Here is a 16,725-nt window from a genome sequence, read left to right as displayed (position 1 = left end):
TGCCGCCCTTGCTCATCTGCAGGGATGGTTCTAGAAATCTGGGAAGGGGTGTTTGGAGGAGGCCTGAAAACCTGGGTGGAGGCCGGTGAAACTTGGGGGACTGACTCGTCCTTGAGCTGGGCAAACACCATGTTAGTTCAGGTGACGCAATTCATTCGGGGTCCTGGAGAGGGGCCGATGGAAGTCATGGAAAGTGAAGCCCCCCCCCCCCACACACACACACTTCCACCCAGGGCCAGATCTTGGATCTGCCACAGGACAAACCCAGAGAACCTGAGAAGTTCTGCTGACCCCACCCTCCGCCGGGTCCCTGCCAAAGAATTCTGCCTGCAAGATCCTGCCAGGGCTTCTTGTTTTAAGGATTATTATTACTTGATTGATTGCCTCCTTTATCCATTCAACAAATATTTTATTAAAGCCTCTTGCTTAAGGGACGCAGGGAGAAAGGAGTTTGCCTCTGGAAGCCGCCCTCGGGGTTAACAGGGCTCACTCCATGTGCGTCCTGAAATACTCAGGCCCCAAACACAACTTCTCTTCTTTCTTTCTTTCTTTTTTTTTTTTTAACCTAAGTGCTTTTAAAGATTTCTTTGAAATGTGGGACAATTATGCAAGCAGGGGGAAAAAAAAAACTATCTAGAGCAAATATTTAACTTTGCCTTTGGTATGTTGAAGTCACTGGCCCGTGCAACTCTCTCGGGCATGTCCTATGAGATTGACTTAAAGAAAATAGTGGTGAAATATATATTAGAATGAGGTATGCACTGTGCAGAATAGTATAGAGCAGATCTTCTCTGTACATAGTTTGTTTTGTTTTTCTTCATCGGGAGACAGAGATTGGGGTTTGGGGTAACGGAAAGACGGTCCTGGAAGCAGCTGTTTCCATCACAGCCTGGAGGTGGGTGCCCCCCCTCCCTTTAGATAGCAGATCTTGGAGGCAGGAAGTACTCTCTCCCCTTCCAGAATACTGGAAAACTCAGGACCAGAAACTTCATAGCTTACCCAGAATCGCACAGCACGTGCAGGGGAGGTGAGTTCCCAGTGAATTATTTTTAGGGCCTTGGGGAAAGTTAGGGGCAGAGCGTTCCTGCCTCGGGTTGGGAGGAGTCAAGACTCCGAGTCTCAGCTCTGAGTTAGGGGTTAGGGGCTCAGGACATGCCCCTTGAGGTGCTGGCAAACTTAGCGATCCCAGAGTCTCGGAAACGATATGGGTTCCCTGGCGTCCTCGAAGGGTGCCTTTCCGGTTCTAGGATTCACCTGAGAGGCTGGCTTTTATCCGTCCCCCGCCCCTCCCCAGAGGCCCCCACTTCCTTGGCTGGGAGGGCGGCTGGCAGAGACACAGCTCTGCGCTCCCCTGGATGGAGGGCGCCCGTGGAAGTGGAAGGTGGCCTGGGAGCAGATGGCGGCGCATGACCCAGGCACAAAGTTTGCCTGTGCTCTGCACACCTGACGGCCAGTGGCCTCTGTATTGCCGAATCCTATTAAACGTGAAATACTCTGGGGCCGGAACCGGCTGCATTCGGGATAATCGCACAGAGAAACCGGGCTTTACAAAATAAGGGAATTTCAGGTCCACTGGGGTTCTCCCGGGAGGGGGGCGGCCACCGCGCAGCGGGGGCGGGGCGGGGGGCGGGGCAGCCCTGGGAGCCGGCGGGGCCGGGGTTGCTACAACAGACCTGCCCTCCGCACCCCAGCCGCCGCCGCGGGCCGGAGCAGGTGGGGCAGGTGGGGCAGGTGGGGCAGGTTCACGATCTCGCCGGGGGAGAGATCCACGCGGGTCGCTATCTCCGGTCCTGGGCCGCGCGCGCCCTTGGCGGCGAGAGGACCCTTCCCCCACCCTCTCCAGTCTCAACCCCAGCGCGGGGCCGAGGGGAAGGACAGCTGAGCCGCCCCAGAGAGGAGCTCCCGGCCTCCCGCTGCAGCGTGGGGCGGGGCCGCAGTGTCCCCTCCCCCCACCCCGGACACCTGAGTGGCGGCCGCCGCCGCGGCTCCCGCGCGTCCGCCGGGCTGGGCGCGGCACCGCTCCGGTCCCCGCGGCCGAGCCAGGTGCGCGCGGACTCCGGCCTTCCCCAGGGGGCTCCGACCTGCCCCGACTCGCCAAGAGCTGGCACGGACCGGGCACCAGGTAAGGCGGCGGCCGGGAACGTGGGGCGGGGTGTCTGAGGCACCCAGCGCGTATGGGAAGGACAGTAGGTAGCCCTCGGGCGCCGAACCCTGCTCTCTAGCTGCATTTGGGGTGTGTTTGGACTCCGGGAGCACCAACTACCGGGTAAGCGCGGCCCTGGACCCGTAGTGTTTGGGTCTGGGGGTCTGGGTAGAGGGTTCCGCGCGCCCGAGTGGAGGTCGCTGCTCTGTAGAAACCTCCCCATGGCTTTATTTGGGTTGAGGGTTTAAAATGCTTGGGAAGTGGCCTGGGCGCAGAGCGCAGGACCACCCCCTTTGTCCCGCTCGCGCATGAACCCCCTCACTGCTACTAAGCCCTGACCCTCCCCCTGGGGCAACGCTGGTGCGCCCACCTTCATCCCTCTCACCCTCCCCGGGGGGTCTCTTGGCCCTAGGTCGCCGCCCGCCGGCGGGATGACCTGGGCCAGCATGTCCACGTAGTGGCCGGCGCGGGGCCGCCAGGGGGCGCGCGGGGGGCAGGGATCTGCGCCGCGGTCGCAAGGTCCCTAGAGACCCTGATGCGGCTATCTGGCCTCACACAAGCGCCTAGAGCGCCATCCAGGTGCGAGCGGCTAGTGCAGCGTGTCCCGGGAGGCCGGGGCTGGCGTACCCGGTGTAGGCCTTGGGGTCACAGGTCGGGCATTTCGGTCCCCGGGGTCACGCAGAATCCCCGCCAAGAGTTCGGCTTTGCCCGCCACGTGTCCCAGCCGGGATTGGGGGGAGGGGAGAGCAGCCGGTGCAGGTGAGTAGCTCCGCGTCCCGCCGCCGCCGCCGCCGCCGCCCGTGAATTATGCAGGAGGCTGGCACCGGGCGCTCGAGTTGCTCAAGTTTCCCTGGCAACTTTCGCCCGGGCATCCCTCCTCCCGGCGGCGGGGCAGCTCCGCCCGCGCCTCGGCAGGGCGGCCTGCGCGCGCGGTGTGCGCGGGGAGACCCCACCACCACGCACTTGCCACCCGGGCTGGGGCCCCTGGATCGCGCGAGGAGGTGCGACCCCCGCGGGGGATCTCGCCGCCCGGGTTCGGAGGGTGCAGGCTGCCTGCAGGTTGCTGTCCCGGTGGGTCTGCGCGCCGGCGGTCTGTGCAGTTTGGGAGGGAGGGCGAGCGAGGGTCGTGTGTCCGTGGGCCTGGGGGCGTCCAAACGGGGGGCGTCCAAATGGGGCGCGGTAGGCCAGCGCTCGTGATCGTGGACTTTCGCAGCTGAGCTTTTAAAGTGACCCTGGGCGGCGAGATCTGATAGGACGCTTGGGCTCCTCAGGCCGCAGTGCGTGGGAGACTCGGGGCGCGCAAGCTGTGAGCACGGTCGTGGGGGGTCCTCAGAGGCCATCCGAAAATAAAGTGGCTTCCACTGGAAATTCGAAGGAGTAAATTGAATAGTTCCCTGACCTCTTTTTGTTTGAAACTCAAGTTCGAATTAATGAGGTCAGTCGCTAATTAAAGTAAGTTCTGAGAAGCGCTCAGAGGCAATTTCGGAAGTTCTCCGTGGGGGAGCGAATGAGGTTTGGGCTCTACCTGGGACTTGTCCCCGGACTTGGCAGAACCGCTGCAGGGAGAGCCCCTGAATTCAGCCTTGATCCAAGTGGGGCTGTCCACATGAAATAGTAATTAACGAGGCCTGCTGCCCCGAGCCTGGGCCTAAGTGGCCTTGGGGAGCTTCTGAATGTTGGAACAGACTGGGGGGGGGCAGGGAGAGCTGTCTTTGGAGACCCCAGTTTTCTCACCACTGTGGGTGATAACCTAGCTGCATCTAGTAAAGGGGGTGAACCTTTGTCGTCTGGAGGTCTGTGCCCAGGGGGTTCTGCAGTGATCCAGAAGGGACAGTCGATGTGGCCGCTGTAAGAGGGGTTAGTACGCAGAGACAGGAAATCAGCACCTTTCTGGAGACCTGTGGGGACCCTGGTCTTAACAGGGATGAGGTGACTTCAGGATGTCTGGAGGAACGACACCCGGGGAGCAGTGTTCTTAGGACACTGGTCCCATTATTGTGCTGAGCCATTTCTGATTTTCCTAGAAGGAAGAATTGGGTAGAGAGGTGGCTTTTTTGGGGGGGCCCTTAGAAGGAGGCTGTGACTCCTTAACTATTAAAAGGCACTCTCGATGAATAAGGCAATTTTGTCCAAAAAGGTGGGGTCCCAGTGGGCACCTGGCCGCTTTGAACAAATTAGACTTCATTTTGTTGGGGGTCAGGTAGGGGGCATCTTTGTGCCTTCTGGCTCCAAGTACAGTTTGCTTTAAAAGTCCAGTTCACGTTCAGGTGAGTTTCCAAGAGGTGCTCATTCATTTATTTGGCAAGTGCTTGGGGTAGTGTTCACGCCCCCCACCCTCCCCTACTGGCATCTTGGGGGGGTCACCCTGTGAAGGTGATTTGGTGTAGGCCGGGTGGGGGCCCTACCTAGAAGGCTCAGATGTGAGGAATGCCACCAGGAGGAAGATAAAAGGAGTTTCCAGGTAGCCTTGCATTTTATACACTGCTCACAAAAATTAGAGGATCAGGGAACATGCAGACACTCCAGTCCTTCCAGCCTTTTGTATAAGTGTGTTTTCGCCAATGAAATAAAAGTTGGTTTTGCATCTCATCTGCATAATCAAACAACTTTCTTTGACTTGTCGTTTGCTTTTCTGACGTTCTTGTTTAATAAAAAAAATCAAATGCTTCTTTTTTAATCACTTCCTATTCATTTTGAAATATCCCCTAATTTTTGTGAGCAGTCTTATTTCATCAGTGACAAGGGGAACCCGGATATACAGCCAAACACTAAGAGAAAGAGGCCGGGAGGGAGGGGACCAGCCTACAGGAAACACACGAGCAAAACCTGCTTTTTACAGAGAAATCACCCTCTGGACCCGCTGTCTGTCCAGATGTGTAACAGAGGCCTGAAGGGTGGCGTTCTCTTCACATGCGTGAGCGATGGGGACTTTCCCAAAGTGGGGCTCCATGTGGGGGCTGCTGAGGGGGCGGGCGGCGGGCCTCTTGCTGCAGAGGAAGCTGGGGCGATGAGAGATGAGACTGCTGTCTGAGTCTCGGCTCTGAGCCCCGAGCTCCCTTCCCCTGAGCCCCAGCCTCCTGCTTTGTCACCTGAAGGCTCAGCCTCCCCTGAGGCTGTGGAGCTGGAGCAGAGGAGCCTGTGGAAATGTCCCTTTACCTCATCTGGAGCCCCACCCAGGGAGAGGACACTTAGGATCTTTGTCACCCAAATGACCTCTGGCTAATTTATTGGATTCACTTCTTTGACTGAGGAGGGTCTGGAGGGGGGTGGGGTGCGGAGAGGAGAGCACCCCACACAGAAGCCACGCTTTTCCCATCTGCGGAGCCCCCAGCTCCATCGCCGGGGTGCTTGCTGGGAGACCGTGGAGTGAGCAGCTGAAGGGCTCAGAGTCCAGAGCCCCTGGGCTGAGTGACCTGTGACCTGGCCACTGCACCTGCCCACCCGCCCAAAGGAGGGGCCTGCCCTCCTCTGTGGCTTCGAGGTGATCTAGGGAACGTTGGGTTCTCTCTGCATGGGGCCTGACAATGACCTCAGCAGGTAATCAGCTGAGGCCCTGCTGCTGGTGCCAGGCCAGGAGGCGGCCGCAGCAGGCGCCCGGGGAATTCCAGGCCAGCATGGAGGAGATCGAGAGGGGATTGAGTGGCCCATTAGAGCGCAGTGGGGCAGGGGCCGTGGTAGAGGTGACCACTGGGCACAGGGGGGCACAGATGGGGTCCCCAACGCAGTCTGAGGACGGGGTGGGGGACAGGAAGCCCTGGAAGGGTGGGCTATCTGATGTGGCCTCTGCTGGCATTCCTCCGGGACTGAGCACCAGTCCTGTACGGTACCTTCAGTCTTCTAAGTTCCAGGTCATTGCGATCATGACGGTGACGGCAGCTGCCCCAGGCGTGGCAGGACTCTCACCGTGTCCCCACGGGACACTCTTGCTGCAGGTGACCTCAAACCCCCAAGGAGAGAGGTCATGACCCTCTCACCTTACCCGTGAGGAGCTTGAAGCTTAGAGATGTTGAGCCACTTTCCCTGGGACACACAGGCAGTGAGGGTGAGCTGGGATTGCTCCAGGGTGGCCCACCCCTCAGCCCCCACCCCCCTCCCCCCAGAAAATGCTTGTCTTTGTCACTGAGGTGTGAGAAAGAGCCATCTACAGTCAGGGAACAAAAACCCAAGTTTCTGATCAGACGTCTTGACGGGAAACACCTATTTTTTTTTTTTTTCTTAGAAAGCAAACTTAAAACATGTTTTGAAGCAGCTGATGAACGTTCACGCCGTGAGCTGCAGTGGTTGCTGAGGTCGGTTGTTGGGGGACAGAGATGCGTGGGGCGGGAGCCTTCCGGCCCCTCCGGGGTTTCCAGCCCTAACAGCCGAGAGCCTGCCCAGGCCCGAGGGACAGCCACCTGCATTGCTGTCGCTGGGTGGCTGGGGACTGGGGACGGGCCAGTGGAGGCATGTGTCACTTGCTGAGAGGCTGAGACCCGAGAAGCCGCGGGGCTGGCACGTGTGTGGGGAGCTGCGGTGAAGAGCAGGGCCCCCCCCCCCGCCCCGGCAGTGGCTGCAGGGTGCCAGAGCCCTCGACAGCCCAGGACAGTGCCTGAAAATCGTCCCTGTGGCCTGTGCCAAGGGCTCTCGGGTGGCTCAGTGAATTAGTCCACGAGCTCCTAACAGCAAAGCTGCGTATTTCAGATGCTGAGGCTCGGGTGAGGGGCTCCTGGCCAACCTCCCCACCCCGAAATTCTGACCGAGGCAGGACAGGAGCTCCCCAGAGGGACCCCCCCACCCTCTGGAACTATAGGAGCAGCCTGGCAGAGATGCCCAAGGTTTCTGTGGGAACGATGGCTGGCCAGAGAGTCCTGAGTCGCTTCCCGGAGAACGCTTACCTGGAGGTATGCAGTAGGCGGATAATCATTGCACAGCTCCAGTGGCTGCACCTGGCTTGGGCAAGTGTCTTCAAATTTTTATTTATTTATTTCTTTGCCTTTCAGCTCCCTAAAAGTGTGTGTGTTTTTTTCCTTCCGAAAACAATGTGCCCCCCCCCAGGGTCTCTTGCACCATGTCGTATGAAAAATTCCGATATCCGGCAAGGCCCCGAGACTTGCGCCCGGAACTCCTTTTCCCCGCCCACCCCAGTCTGACAGTCGCCGTTTTACTAGACTTCTCCGGCGTTGGTCAGCCCACGGCTAAAACTGTTCCTTCATGGGTTTGAATATCCGCAAAGGGCCTCGACCCTCGTCTGCAAGGTCAGTCGCAGACGTTTCAGAGTAACTGTTGCCCACCGTTCATGCATCCACCGCGGGACACCCGGGCCTCCGGTGACCCGCCACCTCTGCTGGACGGACACCGAGGGGCCATGAGGGCCGCCCGCGGCCCCTGTCCTCACTCACACGGGTAACTGCCGCCGCCCCAGAGAACTCACCCTGCTGTCACACAGACCTTCGTGAAGCGCCCGTGTCTTTTGTTAAATTGGCCTGACAGCCTTCTCTGCAGGGAAGAGACACATAAATTAACTTGGTGACCTCGAGCGGCTAAGTCTGTATGTAAAAAAGGCGACCTGTGAACGGAGAAAGCTCAGAGCCCTGTGAATACGTTAGGGGGTTTTAGAGACGGAAGACGGAAGCGTTTCTGGGAGCGCGTAGGGTTTTAATGAAAGCCGGAGGTAATTACCCCTTATTGTTTGGGGCACACCGCCCCCCCCCCCAGCTCTGGGACGGCCTTGGGTGTGTAGAACACGGGAGCGGGTGCTGGGAAAAGGGCCACCCAGGCCTTTCTAATGGTGCTTTGGCAGGAATGGCGGACTCCCTTTAGACTGTGCCCTTTGGAAAGGGTCAGCCCCCAGGAGGAGGGAGACACGGGCAGGATTCTACTTCCCCTCCAGGTTCCCCGTCCTCTCTCTCGGGTCCCAGACCTCCTGCCCCGGCTTCGCAGGACAAATCAGAACCCGGGCCGGACTCCTGGGTGGGGTGGGGTGGGGGCTGGCCCAGTGCTCGCCAGGGGCTCGGATGGCATGACTCCTGGGCAGGGTGGGGTGGGGTAGGGGCTGGCCTACTGCTTGCCAGGGGCTCGGATGGCCCCGTGGTACCGCTGGAGCCCGAGGGAGGACAGGACGGGGCAGTGGGGACTGGGGGAGGCCAGGGGCCCAGGGAGAGGGTCAAACTGCCTGAGCTGAGCTGAAGGCCGGCCTGGGAGGTGGGGAGTGAGTCTCTGCACCTTCCTGACAATTCACCTTGGGACCCTTTCCTGGGGCGTGAGGGGTGGGTGGGTGTGGAAGGGACTTAGGAGTGGCAGAGGGGCCCCTTCTGGTGTCACAGGGCCCAACCACTCCTGTCTGGGGCTTTGCCCTGCCCCTACCCACAATCTTCCCGATCTCCATGAATTGTCCTGCGTTCCCACAGTCCTGTGTCGGGCGGGGGCCTGGCCTGCGGCTGGCGCAGCCCCTGCTTCCTGCGGGGCCCCGGGCTGCCCCATCTCGGCACCAGCAGGTGGGTTCCCCAGGGAAGGGCGGGTCTGCTTCTCTTGGTACCGGTACCGCAGGGTCCTGGGGGCACCTGTGCTGAGCTGGCCCCCGGGGGTGTCTCTTGAACAGTGTGTGTGGCTGGCGAGCGTCCCGGGTGCTGGTGCAGAAGGAGCCGGCCTGGCCTGGCAGCTCCCGACCTTCCCTCCTGGGTGCGCCCAGTGCCAGGAAGTCACAAAACCAGTCGGGCCACCACGGCCTGTCCTTTCTCAGCCTCATTGAGGCTCTCCGAGGTGGGCGGGCCCCCAGGGCTGCATTAACTCAGGCCTGGCAGCGACACACGACACGTCGCAGGCCACCGCTGGCACGGGCACTTCCGTCCACCGAGATGACACCCAGGATGTTTACTGGAGGAGGCCACGTGGGGACCGGGGCGTGCGGATGGGGGGCTGAGGGCAGAACCAGCGGCCGTGGTTAGACGGTGACTTTCCTGGCGGACACGGAAGTCCAGATGAGACCGGGGTATACCCAACACGCGGGGGACGGGTGTCAGTTTCTGGTTCCGAATCTGCTTTCCTCGGGCAACTCTGTGGTCCAAAGTGCACGCAGCTGGGGAACACTGCCCGCCCCTGGCCACGGGCATCGGCTTTCACCCTCTTTTACCTCTGGGCACACACGAACTAATTGCTGAAATTCTATGGCAGGCCAAAAGATATATTTTTTGCCGGTGGGACCAAAAAAAAAAAAAAAAAGAAAGAAAAAAGGAAGTATACTTTTGATTCATTCAGATGGGACGGCTCTTGTTGCGTTGACCGTTGTCATGTTTTTTATTTGACATTCTCAGGGACAAGAGGTCAGTGCCCCTGACTAAATAGTCAGGTACTGCAGGTTTTAAAGACTCTTGCGGCGCAGCGGCTGAATAGCTCTGGCTGAAGGGACCCGAAGACCCTGTCTGTGCCGTGGCCATGTGGGTCTCACGGTGCTGATTCTTGGGGCTCCCTCCCGGGGTGCTAGGTGAGTGACTCCAGCCCGGGGACTGCGGGGAGCCCGTGCTGATTCTTGGGGCTCCCTCCCGGGGTGCTAGGTGAGTGACTCCAGCCCGGGGACTGCGGGGAGCCCGTGCTGATTCTTGGGGCTCCCTCCCGGGGTGCTAGGTGAGTGACTCCAGCCCGGGGACTGCGGGGAGCCCGTGCTGATTCTTGGGGCTCCCTCCCGGGGTGTTAGGTGAGTGACTCCAGCCCGGGGACTGCGGGGAGCCCGTGCTGATTCTTGGGGCTCCCTCTCGGGGTGCTAGGTGAGTGACTCCAGCCCGGGGACTGCAGGGTGCCCGTGCTGATTCTTGGGGCTCCCTCCCGGGGTGCTAGGTGAGTGACTCCAGCCCGGGGACTGCGGGGAGCCTGTGCTGATTCTTGGGGCTCCCTCCCGGGGTGTTAGGTGAGTGACTCTGGCCCGGGGACTGCGGGGTGCCTGTGCTGATTCTTGGGGCTCCCTCCCGGGGTGCTAGGTGAGTGACTCTGGCCCGGGGACTGCGGGGTGCCTGTGCTGATTCGGGCCGGGTTCCTCCCGACATTGTGCTCTCTGGCCTGTAGTCAGGTGGATGTTTCCAGCAACACGTGGTGCTTTATCCTGTCATGGAGGATGTATCTGAAGTTCAGTTGGGGGCTTGCAGAGGGTCAGTGGGGGGTCCCCGCTGCGAGCCAGTGACAGGCCCGCTGGTGGTGACAGGAGTCTCCAGTGATGGGACGTGGGCTCTGAGAAGGCAGGCAGCCGGTTTGATCCACTGCTGGGGTTTGGTAGGAGGAGGGGCACTTCACCATGGAAGGGGTCACCTGTGTCTCTGATGTCGCCGAAAGCTCCTTATTGCGGCCACCACTGTTGGGAGCCAGGCTGGTCCTTTGAAGCATAGGGGAAGGCCAGCAAACAGGCTGTTTTCTGACACCAGGGAGGGTGTCCGCACGTGGGGGACTGGTCGGGGACCGCCACCAGACAGGAGGTCGGGTGGCCTCAGGGAAGAAAGCACTGTCATGGCTCCCGATGCCGGGACAGGCTGCAGGTGGGGAGAGGGGGCCGAGGACCCATGTGGGACCTCCGGGCCATGGACAGCGAGCACGCCTGCCAGTCACACACAGTCCCTTGTCATCTCAGCCTGCTGGCTGGGTTCTCGGTCTGCCCGGGGGGGCACTGGGCTCTGGCTGAGCCAGCCCTGACGCTTGTCTGGGGCTGAAGATCGTTTCTCGGAGCTGGAGGAGAAGAGAGGAATGTGAGGAAAAGGCTGGAAGCCCGGAAAATCCCCCGACCAGCTGGAGGGGAAGGGCCCCGGGAGGAAACTGTCCCCCAGGGTGATGATGTGTCATGTGGGACATTGGTGTTCCTGGAGTAAGATGAATGTGCAAGCCCCCCCCCAGCCAGGGAGCAGGGCTCGACACACCTGTGGTCCCCTCCCCGAGCCTGTCACCCACCACTCTGCTTTCTGTCTCTGTGAACTTGAGGACTCGAGGAGTCTTCTTGTGAGTGGTTCCTTTTCCTTTATGTCATGTCCTCCGGCATCACTCACACGGTAGCAGGTGTCTGACGTCCTTCCTTCCTTCTTGAGGCTGAGCGATCTCCACCGTGTGCATGGACCGCACCCTGTGTGTCCGTGCTCCGTCCGCGGTCCCTTGGCTTGCTGTCACCTTCGGCCGCTGTGAAGAGGACTTCCACCACCGTGGGTGTGCACGCCCCCCCCCCCAGTTTCAGAAAGCGCGTGTGAAACCGGTGACCTGCCCATCTCTCTGGTCCAGGGTGTCGCCTGACCCCACGCCGAGAGAGGCCCACCTTCTTGGATCTTTGGACAAGGCGGGGGACCCCGTTTGTCGGAGAACTTGTGGAGCAGGACTCCTTCCCCGTGTCCCGTGCCCCCCCAGCCCCCCGAGGAGGAGAGGCACTTCTTCCTGGGAGCCCAATGGGTGTTTCACCCTGTGGGTCTAGTCCAGGCTGGGGCAGGACCGGGCGGGGGGGGGGGGGCGGGCCAGAGAGAGAAGCAGGGGCATGTCTCCTGCAAAATGTAGCTTGTTCACCACTGGGGCTCTCTGGTGGCCTCGTGACCTTAAACACGGGCTGGTGGTCCAGCATGGTTTGACTGACGTGAAGAACTGTCCCTGGTGGAGCCTGTTGGCTGGTCCAGGGGGACCCTGGGTGGCTTGTGTGCAGCGGTGGGATTCCAATAATGTCACAACCGGCTCTCTGCCCTAATGACCATTTTAAGAATAAAAAAGCAATATACCAAAAAGCAGTTCATTATTTCATGCATTTACTACTTAAATAAGAACAATTAAAAGATACACAAAACTAGATTATGTTATAAGAAAGAGTTTTAAAATATCAATGAAAAAATATTGAATAATACTTGACAAAAAAACCCATAAAACTGTTACTTAGGAGAATTTCCGTATTGCTTCTTGATGGGCGTCCTCACTTGCAAGTTTTTTTCACCCGTGGACAGAATGAACATGACGACCTAGAACACGCTGCCGCGCAGATGGACGTTAAAAAAAAGAGTCAGGAATGTCAGTGTGTGATTTCCACACGGGGCGGCTGCCCGGGTGCCCACCTCAGAGAGAACCCTGGTGACAAGTGCCGTTCTAACAGCCGGTTCCCCGAACCCAACAAAAAGTTCGGTGTCGGTTCTGCCCAAGCTGTGCAACCCGGCTGAACCCCACCCCTGCCTGTGTGGGGTGCAGGGTGCGGGGGGGGGGGAGGGTCAGGACACCCGCTGCTTCCTGGCAGCTTTGTCTTGGGGGCCCCTCGGTGTATAGCGACTTAAAAAATCAATTTTTGATCGTGTAGCTCGAGTCTGTACATTGTCACTGATGCGTCGTCTTTCAAGGAACGGGTCTATCGGTCCTTCCCCGCGATGGCTCTGGGCTTTCTCCTTCAGCTTGTGCTGCAGGGAAGGTCCTTGGTCAGGCACCCCCTTGTCCCAGGGTGGGTCACTGGAGCAGACCGTTGCTGAGGCTGCGGTACTTTTGGGGGGGGAGGAGGAGTCACAGGTCTAACTTTCATGACTTTCCCTAACTGTCCTGCAAGGGGGTGTGTCCTACGTTATAACCCAGGAGCCTGGTGCGCGAGCTCCCTGTGCCCCTCCCACCCGCCCCGGCCCTCACTCAGCCTGATCGCTGTCTGCTTCACGCGGGTCCGGGGGGCGGGACTGGGCGTCGCGTGGCAACCTGCCTTGCCTCCGATCCAGAGACAGCGTCTTCCAGTTCGTGGGCGCTCAGCCCTCCCTCTTCTGAGTCTCCGTTTTCTCCGCGGGGTGGGGGGCGGTCCTCCGCGTCTTCGCTGATTGGCAGGCGCTCTTTATGCGTGCCGGCACCCCCCTCCCCCAGGTCAAGGTGGGACCCGTCCCCTCACTTCTGCTGATAGTATGTCGCTTTCTGTTGTCAAGTCTTCCACTCAGACACGGTCGAGTTCATTGTCCTTTTCCCGGTCTGGTGCTTGTCGTAGATGTCCCAGTCTCTTCTAATAATTGTAATATTTTGCTTTTCATTATTTGTTTTATTTTTATTTTGATTCCTCTGGCGTTAGCACCCAGGTCTAGCATTAAGCAGGGATTTAATTGTCTCTGCACAGGGGGACCTGCCCCAGCCCCTGAATTTTGGTCACCTGTCCCTGGCATCTGTCACAGGTCCAGCTTCCGAGTTCACCTGGGGATTGGTCATCAGCTGGGCTGTCCCCCTCTGTCCCGTTGGCCTCTTGATCTTAGCTCGAAAGTCCACAGTGTGTGTTTACAGTCACTTAAAAATAAGCTTTGGGTCCTCTCCAGTTGGCTTAGTGGATAGAGCGTCGGCCCTGCATGTGGACATCCCAAGTTTGATCCCTGGTCAGGGTACTCAGGAGAAGCAACCATCTGCTTCTCTCCCTCTGCCATGCCCCCTTCTTTCCCTCTTCTCCTCCTGCAGCCAGTGGCTCAATTGGTTCGAGCGTGGCCCTGGGTGCTAAGGATAGCTTGGTTGGTTCGAGCACATCAGCCTCAGGTACTAAAAATAGCACGGTACTCAAGCATTGGTTCTAGATAAGGTTTCCGGGTGGATCCTGGTCAGGGTGCTTGTGGGAGTCTGTCTCTCTATCTCCCCTCTCCTCACTTTAAAAAAAATAAGTAAGCTTTGACCTTGGCTGCACTATCTCCATTAGACCACACGCAGCCAGAGTGCAGATCACTCTGATTGTGGCCGAGGAAAGGGAACCAGTTCTGAGGGGTGGGTCAGTCCAGGGCGCCCAGCCAACACGAGGCAGAACAGATCTCACTCAGACCCGGGGTCCCCGCTGCTCAGGCCCGGTGACACTAGAGTTCTGAGTGAGGGCTTTGTCTGTTCAGCACCTGGGACAGATGCTGCCCCTGCTGAGGGACCCCAGGCCAGCCCCGAGCAGTTCTGTCTGTAACTGTGCCGTAGGTGTGGCGGCCACCGGCCATGTGTGGAGGCAGAGCGCTGGAAACGTAGCTGGTGCCACATGAGATTACATTGTTTTGCGTCTACTGGGTTAAATAAAATATAACTATTCATTTGAACGGCTTCTTTTTCTTTTCTTTTTAACATTGTGGCTCCTAGGAAATTTAAAATTGCCCTTGTGGCTGAAATTCTACCACTGTCAGACCGCTCTGGTGTGTAGCGCTGCTTACAGGGGGCGCTGGACGCTGCTTCCTGACTTCTTGCCCCTGCTCTGCCCCCCACAACCCCGGCCCCCAGGCTTCTCCCTGTATACCCCCCCAGCACCTTCCCTGACGGAGCCCCTTCCTGCAGACATGTTCCCTGGGGTTCAGCTCCGGGACCCTTCATCGCAGGAGCAGGAGAGAGGCCTTAGCACCTCCACGGTCACAGCCACCACCCCACAGTGGGGACACCGTCCCACGTCAGAGAGAACTGAGGTTGGTGCTGAGAGGGCCAGGCCCGGCCCTCTCAGAGAATGCGGAGCCTGGGGAAGGCCCAAGGCCCAGGGCCAGGTCCCGCTGGGTTTCCAGTTGGCCTCCAGTCCCTGGGCTGAGCCATCACCCTGCCCCCCGTGGCCCCTGGGGGTTAGTGTAGACGCCCAACCGAGCCCAAGCCCGGGGCAGCAGGAGAACCAGAGCCTCGCCTGGCGTGTCCGGGTGCTGTTGTTAACCTTACCTAACAGTCCTGGTGCCCCGGGACACACGGGCCGTTTCCTGGCCCTCCCTGCAGTATCCTTGAGGCCCGACGGCTCTCGGGTATTGGGGCCCCGAAACATCTGCTGGGTTCCCAGTGAGTGGGGTCCCGTGCGCAGGCCTGGGGTGGGGCTTCTGCTTTTTCCAGGAGAAAGGACACATACCTCCAAAGACAGACTCTCCAGCCAACCCCATCCTGTTCCACGTTCTGGGGCAAAAAAACAATAATAATAATTTCTTGAAAAGGCTTACTTGAATAATGCCATAATAAATACACTCTCGTTGAATGTTTTCTGTTCACGACGCCGTCCTGTAAAAAGCGACCTGGGTCTTTGCCGGTAGCTGGGTGAGTTATTACCATTACCGCTGTCCGCACGCTCTCTGCAGACCTCGCGGGAGACACGCGCTGCCCACCCGTGCGGGCACTTCCGCACCTGTGCTGTCTGCTCCACCCTCTGCGGGCGGAGGCGTTTTGTGTCCACTTCCCAGAAGGGGAACGGAGGCCCGGTGCTCAGCTGTGTGCGTTGCTGTAACCGGGTCTGAGCACCGGTGGGCGGCAGGGAGCGTGAGCGTGTGGTCCAAGTTCCCTCCTGGTGTGTCCATATCTCCCGGCATGCCCGGTGGCCCACCTGCGGACAGTCCTCTCCGAGGGACCTTTAGTTGTGACCTCCAGCTGGCTGTGCCCCTACTCACGAAATCTGTCCCCTGTTAGTCTGTGTTTGGATGGCCCCTGTCCCTAGATGTCTGGGAGGGCGAGGAAGGGTCTGGTGGGTTCAGTTTTTCAAACCTGCTCTCCACGACTCAGGCAAGACCCAGAACCCGAATCATGTGTGTGTCCTGGCAGAGTGTGTGTCTCAGCGCTCTGCTCCAAGGCCGTGGTGCTGGCATTCTTTCAGGACAGGTGGGGGGGGGTTCTTGCCTCTCTGCTGTGGCCCCTGAATCTTTGGGGCATCCTTGCAATGGCCCCAGGGGCATGCTTGTGTGTCCCCTAGGTTGGTGGTGTATTGTGCTGCTTGGAATGGAAAGTGCTGCACTTGGCCAGCTCTGCTGTGTAACTGCTGTGTGACCTTGGGCAAGCTACTTGACCTCTCTGAGCGTTAGTTTACTCATTCTTACAATTCCATGATGACATAGCTGAGGTGGTTGTGAGCATTTGATAAGATAATTAGGCCCTGGCCAGTTCACTCAGTGGTAGAGTCGGCCCGGTGTGTGGATGTTCCGGATTTGATTCCCGGTAAGGGCACACAAGAGAAGCGCCCATCTGCTTCTCTACCCCTCCCCCTCTCGCTTCTCTCTCTCTCTCTCTCTCTCTTCCCCTCCTGCAGCCATGGCTTGATTGGATCGAGTTGGCCCCAGTCACTGAGGACGGATGGCTCCATGGCCTCAGCCTCAGGCACTAGGAAGAGCTTGGAGCAACGCCCCAGATGGGCAGAACATCGCCCCCTAATGGGCTTGCCAGGTGGATCCCAGTCGGGTCGCATGCAGGAGTCTGTCTCTCTGCCTCCTCTTCTCTCACTGAATTAAAAAAAAAAAAAAAAAGATAATTTACTCAGAGTTGAGACTGTGGACTGCTCTCATCCCTGTTGGCAACACATGCCTGATCTCTCAGGGATCTTGTGCCTCATGTAAGGTGTTTGAGTTTGTCACCTCCCTTCCTCTGTCTTGTTGGGACCCGAGGGTCAGGCCCAGGCCCTGTGTGACTTCCCGCCCCATCCTGTTCTATGCAGAGCCTCTGGCTTGGGCTGTTCATGTGGGGGCTCAAGGTGATGGGGCATCTAGCAGCCCCCTCCCAGGTGACCTGTTGCCATTTTGGGGACATTGGCGGCCTTGGGGGCCACCAGAGCTCCGTCTGATCCTGTGAGAGCAGGGAGCGGGGAAGGAGGCACCGGACTGCATCACGGGGTGGGTCCCACAGTGGAGGGGGGGCTCCCAGCGGGCGGACTCCCTCCCCACCTCCATCCCTCCGGGATCCAGATGGCC

At 59.0% G+C, this 16,725-nt stretch overlaps 1 protein-coding gene across 7 annotated transcripts in view; it reads left to right on the top strand.

Annotated features, from left to right (window-relative positions):
* Positions 1–944: 944 nt before the first annotated feature.
* The window catches only part of SHANK2 (SH3 and multiple ankyrin repeat domains 2), a 443,651-nt gene continuing 427,870 nt past the window's right edge, over positions 945–16,725 (top strand). For 5 of the 7 annotated variants that reach the window (XM_066252296.1, XM_066252295.1, XM_066252294.1 and 2 more), the window contains exon 1: positions 1,722–2,122. The gene's annotated coding sequence lies outside the window, so the exon portion shown is untranslated. Of the gene's footprint in view, positions 1,028–1,721; positions 2,123–9,076; positions 9,111–9,432; positions 9,603–16,725 lie in introns of those variants that run through there. The other 2 variants (XM_066252292.1, XM_066252293.1) reach the window with 2 other exon arrangements.

This window comes from Saccopteryx bilineata, chromosome 1, assembly GCF_036850765.1.
Source record: "Saccopteryx bilineata isolate mSacBil1 chromosome 1, mSacBil1_pri_phased_curated, whole genome shotgun sequence".
Lineage (NCBI taxonomy): Eukaryota > Metazoa > Chordata > Mammalia > Chiroptera > Emballonuridae > Saccopteryx > Saccopteryx bilineata.
Note: the sequence above shows the minus strand (reverse complement) of the source record. Positions and strands in the feature narration are given on the sequence as shown.